At 32.5% G+C, this 9,629-nt stretch overlaps 1 long non-coding RNA gene across 1 annotated transcript; it reads left to right on the top strand.

The window, feature by feature from the left end:
• Nucleotides 1-507: 507 nt before the first annotated feature.
• LOC107943878 (uncharacterized) lies at nucleotides 508-8,160 on the top strand. The gene is made up of 4 exons (XR_001696096.2): nucleotides 508-960; nucleotides 1,056-1,126; nucleotides 1,236-1,316; nucleotides 7,697-8,160. It is a non-coding gene; the product is annotated as an uncharacterized lncRNA (long non-coding RNA).
• Nucleotides 8,161-9,629: the final 1,469 nt, after the last annotated feature.

Genomic DNA, 9,629 nt, shown 5'->3' with positions numbered 1-9,629 from the left:
TAATTTATTAAAAAATTGCGTTCTTCATTTTTCTTTGGTAATTTTATGTTTTCTTTTTTTTTTTAATCTCTTTTGAGCTATAATATTTGGGCTTAAAATAGGATTATGAATTTTAACTTTTCAATCCAAAAGAAGTTAAGAAATTATGTAATTCGCTAATCATATTTCTAAATTCTCTAAAATAAATTAAAAAGACATCATAAAATTTAACTTTCTTTGAAGTTAATAAAATTTTAAACCTTAAATTTTATCATGATACTTTTTTGTGTCACACCCCGATTTATATTTGTTTGTAGTGTGTATTTAGAAATAAAATGAGTTATTAGTTTAATGATTAAATGTTAGTGAAATTGTCTTTGAAGTCCAAGTTTGAGTCCCCACTTTTGTATGGTCTTTTTTATTATTATTATTTTCGGCACTATTTTGTTTTTAACCCTAATTGATGCCCTTAGGGTTTAAAAACCCTAATATTTAAACCTCTTTTTATCCTTTTGCTTTCACATTGCCTCCTTTCAACCCTAATACATTTTTTCTCTCTTGTATTTTCCTCTCAACTTTTTCTTTTCTCTTCTTCCTTGTGCCACATTTCTCCTCTTAGCCTCCTTTTATCTTTCTTTTCTCTTCTTTCTTCTATTATTTGTGCCACCACTCTCCTCCCTTGCACCGCTGCTGTCGCCGCACCTATTCTCCTTTGCACCATCATCGCCGCCACACCTTTTCCTTCCTTTTTCGCCATCGCTGCACCCCTTAACACCATTGCCTCCCTCCTTTCTTTTGCCACCTTCCTTGCCGCCGCTTGCCATCGCCTCTTTTTTCGCTACTATCGCGTTGTTGCCGTGTCGCCACCAATTTTTCTCATCTTCTCTTTTTCTTTCCATTTTTATTCTCCTATAGCCGAATCTCCTTTAACCATCTAGATCTCCACTAATTGTTCGTTCTTGATCTGATTTTCGGTGAAGTGTAAGTGTTTTATGTTATTAGATCTCATTTTTTTTCCTTCCCTGATCCAACGATACCAATCCTAATATGCATATGATTCTTTGTTTAATGTATAGATCTGGACACATCTGATCAAATCTGACCTGTCAAAGTGTTGTTGGGTTAGATTTGTAAATCGGAGATAAAGGTAAGTAATCTTCTTTTGGTTAGTAATCATAATTATAGATCTTTTCCAGATCTAGCATAATCAAATCTAATATGGTGTGTTTTCTGTGATTTGTTCATTCAAAGTTCAGATCTGGACGAGATCTGACTACATATGTAGCAAAGGAGTGTTCCAAATTAGATATAGTGTTGTTTGGGATGTACAAATTAAGGTGTGAGTTCTAACCAAATAAATTTCCATAAGTATTGTCCATAAGTGTTTTATTTGCGTTTAGTAGTATCCATATGATCTATGGCTTAATTGTGACTAATCGAATGCATGAGTGCCTTTGGTGATTAGCCGAATGAGATTTAAGCCCTTTACTAGGGTTGGCTGAATGTAAGGGTTGGCTGAATGTAAGTGTCTCTGACTATGGCTTCTGTGTTGACTGAAATTGTGTATATTGTTATTATATTTTTTGTTCTGATTTGTATGTTTTATGATATTATGGCAGAATATTGTTGCCGATATTCTGATCACATGTTTACTGTTACCATTTTACTGAGCGCATGATGAAAAGCATGTCCATTGTGTCTATTAAAACTGATTTCATGTTGAAGCATGCCTATTGTATTGATTATGATTTTGTTATGCCATAATGCATTGTATGGGGATTGGGATGATATGTAAGGAGGAATTTCTGACAATTTATCTGCAATTTCGGTGTTTCATCCACATATTTCTGGCAGTCTATCTGCAATTCTAGTGGTTTATCCACATATTTATGGTAGTTTATGTAATCTCCTCAACTCAGGCCAAAAGTTATGTTAGGATTTTGAAGGTCACATTAGCTATCAAAATTACCTAGGAAAAAAATTAGGCTTTCGAAAATTTTTATTTTCTTAAAGTAATGGCTTATTTTATGGAATAACAAAATGGGCTTACTTGAATTTATAAAATTATTAATTTATGTTGAATTTAACTAAGATCCAATTAAACAAAAGCTTTTATTAATTTTGGAAACATATTTAACATTAATTTGTCATTCAGAGTTTCGAAAACCAGTTTTGCAATGGAAAGTCAATAGTTTATAATTTATTAATAAAAACTATCATTCTTAAGTTTAAAAGATTAATTATTAGTTTGTTATTCAGTTATTTAATTTATCTAGTTTTGGTCACAATGCATGCAAATATCAAAATATCTCCGTAAAAATACCCATGCCACAATTCATAAAATAAATTATTACAAACCTAAATACAATAAATTATTACACAGCCTGGCACACGGGCGTGTGGCTTGGCCGTGTGACCCAAGTCAAAGAGTTACACGGGCACGGACACGGGCTGGGACACGGCTGTGTGTCCCTACTTTGAATTTCCACACGATCTAAGACACGGGCGTGTGTCTCAACCGTGTGAGTCACACGACCGTGTGACCCCTGCAGTGTGAATTTTTCTATCTTTTCCCATGAAATTTGAAATGTTTTCAATTTAGTCCCGAATCATTTCTAAAGTGTGTCTAAGGCCTCGAGGGCTCGAATTAGGGATGATATTAATGTGTTTGAGTGGAATAAGATATGATTCATGAAGTGTTTTGAAATAAATGTTTTGATGATATGTTTTTACAGTAATGCTCCATAGCCCTATTTCGGCGACGGGTACGGGTTAGAGGTGTTATAGTTATCGCGATTATCTCTATAAAATAGATTTGAAGGAATTTAGAAACATTGATACAGAGGAAATATTGAGATTCCTAACAAAAGGGAAAGAGATGTGGACATATCGAACAGGGATAGTAATACCTGAAACATTAAATCAGGAGCTAATGACACCAAAAGCTAATATGTTGATGAAATTCATATGTTCAAGAATATGGCCTATAACAGAGTTTTCTGAGATTAGTCCAAGTGATCATAACTTATGGTAACCTTCAAAAATAACAAATATGTATTGCAATATGGATATATAAGAAAATGGTTGATTGTACGAGGAATTTAGGAAAGAGAATATTTTTCCCTAATCTAATTACAGAATTATATAAAAGGGCTAGAGTACTTATTGAACGGATGGATAAAACCATGAATCCCCCAAGGAAATTACTCGGTGATGATTTATTCAAGCAATTTGATCTTCTACAGACGAAACAAAAATAACAAATGAGTAAGTACCCATCAATAAAAGCTAGAACGATCACGATCAATTAGGTAACTTCTTTCCTTGTCTTTTTATGGGCTACACATTGGGGACAACGTGTCAACTAAAGTGTGGGGAGGTGACATAGGAAATTCATTTTTAAATTTTTCTTGTCTTTTGAGTGCTTGAGCTTGTAGAAACATAAGTGATTGGTTAGGAGCATGTACATAGGTTGCTTGTGTTTATGAATAAATTTGGTATGATGATAGGTGATTTTAAATTTTTTATTATTAGATACTAAGTTCTATATGTTACACTATAAATAGGCATTAAGTAATCAACTGTACCAAGAGATATAGAAAATACAAGGAAATGAGCATACTAGTACGAATGATAAATGGTTGAATTTGTATTTGTTTGGTTGATTAAATTTGTGCATGTTAAGATATTTAGGGATGACCTAAGGCATTGTTTGGAACACATCCAGAGCCAAAAAGCTTTCCTATTTATATTTCACCTTTAATAACAATTTTTGAGCCTATTGACACTTCTTGATAAACCCCATTACAAGCCTTGAGCTTGAAAACGTTAATTTGTATTTGCCTTTTTTCTTTGGTCCTACACTGCACGATTATAGACGTCTAGTCATACATATTTAGGGTTAAATAGATACATTACGGTGGATTTTGTAAAAATAGAGTGAAAAAGGAAATATTAGTGTGATATGGGAACTATATGTTAGCTTGAAAGTGAAAAACAAGAGAAAAATGCAAAAAGAAAATCAATACGAGTAGGATAAGTACTTGAAAAGCTAAAAAGCATTATTGAGTGAGAAAAAATTAAAAAAAAAAGAGAAAAGTCATAAATTTACAAAAATAGAAAAACTTGTTCATAAGTGCATAGAAACTCGTAGGCTAGCTATAACTACTATGTCATGCTATGATTTCCTATGTGGAGAGATAATGAAGGTGAGAGAATGAGAAATAAGGTAGTGAGCAAGTAAAGGTCACTAAGGGAGAAGAATAGGGACCAATATGATGTGCCAAACTATTTTCGTGTTTGTAACCATTTTTTATGCTTACTTTTTTTTTAATTTCATACTTGTCCTAAGCCTCAGAACGTTACAAGCCGAAAGGTCCTATGTGACCTAAAATATTCTTATACATGAATGGACATCGTACTAAACATATGCATAAATGATTATTTATATTATGCTCAGATAATCAAAGTACTTGTATGATCTGTTGATGGATTCCTACAGGTGAGTCCCTTAATACTTGTATACTTTGTAAAATACTGAACTTAGATGTTTGTGGTCAAAAGTGGTAAGTCAACTACTCATCATGTTAAGATTGTTTGTAAGTATGAAATGCCTAAGTCATATGCTCTGAAGTCAATACTTGTATCATGTTTGCTCAAGGGTCATCATTTTATTATTTTTATTTATGTTACTTAAGGACACACAATGTAACAACCCTTACTCGAGACCGTTGCCGGAGTCGAGCATGAGGCATTACTTGACTTAACTTAAAAGTTCGGGGCATAAAAATTTACTTTTAAAAGTTATTTCACTGTTCATAATATGGCTGTCCACCTGCGCAACAGTCACTAAATCAATTATAATTCGAGCTACGAAACTCAAAATTTAGATCCGTAAATTTTTCCTGAAACTAGACTCATATATATTTTTACCATAAATTTTTTATAATTTTAGGTTTAGCAAATTAGTACAGTTTATTAGTTAAAATCTCCTTGTTTCACTGATCAACTGTCCTAACCTCTCGTCACTAAAATTCAATTATCTTATTGTACAGACTTCATATAGTGTTCTCACTTATTTCTACAGAAAATAGGCTCAATAAGGAATATATACATATAAATTACAATTCATAATTTTTTTTTAAAATTTTAATGATTTTCCAAATTCAAAACAGGGGATTCCGAAAACCACTTTGACCTTGTCTAACTAAAATACAAATATCTCAGAATACATAATTTTTTTGTCTACACTGTTATTTTTCTATGAAAATAGACTCAATAAGATTTATTTCTATATCTCATCCACCCTCTAATTCATTTTCTACTATCCTTGGTGATTTTTCAAAATCACGTCACTACTGCTGTCTCAAAACTGATTCACTGCCAATTTTTACTTTTTCATGATTTCTATGCATAATTTATCACCTAGACATTTATAACAACAAACACCTTCATATTTAGCCATTTTAATAACTATTCATCATCAAATATTTACATATCATCTTTTGGTCATATCTTAAGAATATACAATCGAAATGACCAAGTCCCTATACATGTCATAGCTCAAAACATTTATTGTCTTAAAATACCGAGTTGTGGTGGTTGATAATGTGAACGCTCTCCGACGTCTTCAAGATCCTGACTATGCTTGATAATACTATATGAAAGAAAAAGAAATAAAAGATATAAGCATAAAGCTTAGTAAGTTTACAAGGAAATAAATAACAACATTTATCATAAAAAATTATATTCATAAATTTTTATTAAGCATTAAGATTTTTACTTTCTTCTTTACTTACTCTCTTACTCGTTTACTTACTTGCTTGCTTAACTTACTCCTTCGTTGCTGAAACTTCTTTTCTCAACTGATAACTGAGATACTCTTAATCTTATTAACTCACCTGAACTTGTCTATTAGGCTTTTACCTGAACTTTCATGTAACATCGTCTATTTACTAGCCCGTTGAATCACTTGGAATACTAAGGATACTCAGGTCTCCTGTCTGAATATAACATGCCAAAGCTATGTCCCAGACATAGTCTTACATGGGATGTTTCTTGTACTGCCAATGTCATATCCCAGATATGGTCTTACATAGGAGTTCTCATATAGGTGCCCATGCCATGTCCCAGACATGGTCTTACAGGGGACCTTTCATCTTGGTGCCAATGCCATGTCCTAGACATGGTCTTACATGGGACCTCTCATCTCGGTGCCAACGCCATGTCCCAAACATGGTCTTACATGAGACCTCTCATAATCTCAATGATGCCAATGCCATGTCCCAGACATGGTCTTACATGGGATCTCTTTACCCAAATGTCATGACATTTGTATCCAATACATTCCTCATATTTCAACGGGGCTTTTTAACACCGATTCTCTGTCATCTCATACTTGAGTCAACATTAAATAAATTCATAAAATAAATGCATAATTTTTGGAAAATAAAAATATTATTGAAATATTGTATTTATTTACCGTAAACTTACCTCGGTATAAAATATGATCAAATCTAGCACTTTAGTCCTCAACCTTTTTCTTTCCCCGGTCTAACTTCAAATTTTGTTCTTCTTGATCTATAATAGAAAATTTAGCTTATTTAATAATCACATTCATCAAAACAGTCCTTAACTCGAACTTTGACAAAATTACATTTTTGCCCCTAAACTTTTGCATATTTACACTTTTGTCCCAAAGCTCAGAAATTAAACTCATCCCTTATTCTTATGTTTTATGACATGCTGAACATTTTTCCCTTCTATAGCAACATCAAATTCTCACTCTAACACTTATGAACATTAGGTATTTTTACCGATTATGTTGTTTTACTCGTTTTCACTTAAAATCGACTAGCAAAAGTTGTTTAACATAATTTCTAGCTTCATATTCTACCATAAAACATCAAAATAAACATATTTCACCTATGGGTATTTTTCCAAATATGAACCCTAGGTTAAATTATTGCTAGAATAAGCTAAATTAAGCTACCGGGATTCTAAAAACGTAAAGAACATTAAAAACGGGGCTAGAACAAACCTACAATCGAGCTTGAAAGCTTGAAAAACCCCAGCCATGGTTTCCCCTTGTGAAATTCGGCCATGGGGTTGAAGATGGACAAAAATTGGCTTTTAATTTTGTTTTTAATTCATTTTAATAACTAAATGACCAAAATGCCCTTAATGAAAAACTTTGGAAACATGCCTAACCATGTCCGTTTTGTCTACCAACTTAACCAATGGTCTAATTACCATATAAGGACCTCCAATTTAAAATTTCATAACAATTGGACACCTCTAACATGTAGAACTCAACTTTTGTACTTTTTACAATTTAGTCCTTTTGACTAAATTGAGTGCCCAAACGTCAAAATTTTCATGAAATCATTTTGTGAAATCGTAGACCATAAAAATATAAGAAAATTAAATTTTTCCTCATCGGATTTGTGGTCCCAAAACCACTGTTCCGACTAGGCCCAAAATCGAGATGCTACACACAATAACTTAAGTGTAGGGGAGTTTGATTTGTCTTAATTCGGTGTAGTAGATTAAACTAGTTTTCACACTTAAGGAGCCTAAATACAAGCATTTTCATTATATTTTAGTTAAGTTTCTTTTGTTTTACTTATATCTAATAAAATGTGTGAATTGAGTCTTTCATTAACCTTAAAGGTTGAATGAGCTCTAAGGGAGAGTTAACGTACTTTGTGAGTTGCAGGAGACTATTAGAAGGCATTTTAGATTGATATTAGACAGTATGTCACAACTCGGGAGGCCCGATGTTGCAACATAAAGAGAAAAATAGAGAAAGTATGAAACTGCCTTCAATGTCGCGACATAGACAGAGGATGGCACGACATACCCTTGAAGACATCCCCAAGGAGCACACTGACTTCTATGTCGCGACACAAGTCCTGGTGTGTCGCGACATCAACTCTAGGAAGAAAAGTAAACACAAAGTTGTGGCGTTTTGGTCTGCACAATCAAACTTAAAGCTCGAGAATAGCCACCTGAAGGCTATAAATAGGCTCCTTTGGCACATGTTATAAACACCATTCCATTAGTCTAGATTCTTTCTAGATTTAGTTTCTTTTTCTTTCTTTCATAAAGGTTTTCTAAAATTTTAGTTTATTTGTTCGTTATTTTCCTTCAAGAGATTTGATTTGTAAAGATGATAAACTTCTGGGGATTCGTGTTATTATTTATATAAATCAAGTTTTTCTTAAACTCTACACTTCAATTCATTCACCATATTTTATTCTTCCATCTATTCCATGTTGTTTATGAAAACCATGAGGAACTAATCTTTGTAAGGGGGATTAGCGAATGGAGGCATGATCTATTAACTATTTTGTAGGGTTACTCAATAGATAAGCTATTTAGGAAAGGAAGAGTGTGAAATAAATCCTAGGCCTGATAATCTTGGGAAGTCATCAAGGTGGGAATTAACCCAAAATTAGTATTGCCCATCCGTGAACACCTTCACCCCAAACCAGTTTGGACTATAAGGTCAGAAGATAAGTAGTCCTTGTTGACTCGTTATGTTAGTGGAAGATTGGAAGATCCTGCTAGGGTAGCGACTAGTTGGTTGACGAGGAACCCGAAACGACAGTTGATTGAGATTGCCGAAGCAAGCTAATCACTCATCATCAGATTTGATTCCTTCTATGTTTTCTATCTCTTGAAATTTAGTTTTCTTTTATGTTATTTTATTATTATTAAGTAATATAAAAATCCCAAAAATCTCTTATTTACGTTTTTGTACTACAACTTTATTAAAGTATTAATTAGATCTTTTAGCGTGTAGGTTAAAATTGATCTAGCCTTCGCCTCCATTGGATATGATCCTTGGAGTACTCACCTATTTCATTGTAACACTATATTAGAAGTCGACCCGTATATTTGTGGATAGCGCCTTGTCTTTCTATATTTTATTGTAGTATTCACACTCTGGATGTTAGTACGTTGGGAGGCGGTCACATATACATAGGGACACTTAGCTAAATGTTTCAAATGGTTAAGTTTGTACATATTGTGACCATATGAAATATTTAGAGCTTATGCTTATATAAGAAAATGCAATCTTTAGGGATTGTGTTTTGATTATGGGTGAATGGTTGATCTAGAGTCCTAAGGTTAATGGTCATGCAATTGATAGGATTTCTGGTTGGTTTTAGTATTGTAAATGATTGAAGCTATAATAAGAAAAAACAACTATTCATGCCTGTTATCCAATATTTTAAAGTAACACAATATATTTGTACATATGATCTGTTTCACTAATTTCACATTTTTATCATTCTTATAACTTTTCTTCCATTAACATTTCTATGTATTTCTCAATCATCTTGATATATTTTCAGTGAATAAATTATTTCATTCAGGATTTTATATATTTGAAAATTTCCATTATTTATTTTACATCAATAGATTATCACGAATTATTAGATTAATATTTTTCAAACTATAATACATGATGTAACCTTTTTTACCGAACTATTAAAAATGTTAAATTAGCAATTGACACACAATTAGAGGTAAAAAAAAACTAAATTTTATATATTTAAACCATTCTGAAATCAAGAAAACGAAAATATTTGAACCAAAATTAAATGAGTCCACATCACATGGGATTTATAATTCCAATTACG

The sequence above is a fragment of the Gossypium hirsutum genome, chromosome D02, assembly GCF_007990345.1.
Source record: "Gossypium hirsutum isolate 1008001.06 chromosome D02, Gossypium_hirsutum_v2.1, whole genome shotgun sequence".
Classification (NCBI taxonomy): Eukaryota; Viridiplantae; Streptophyta; class Magnoliopsida; order Malvales; family Malvaceae; genus Gossypium; species Gossypium hirsutum.
Note: the sequence above shows the minus strand (reverse complement) of the source record. Positions and strands in the feature narration are given on the sequence as shown.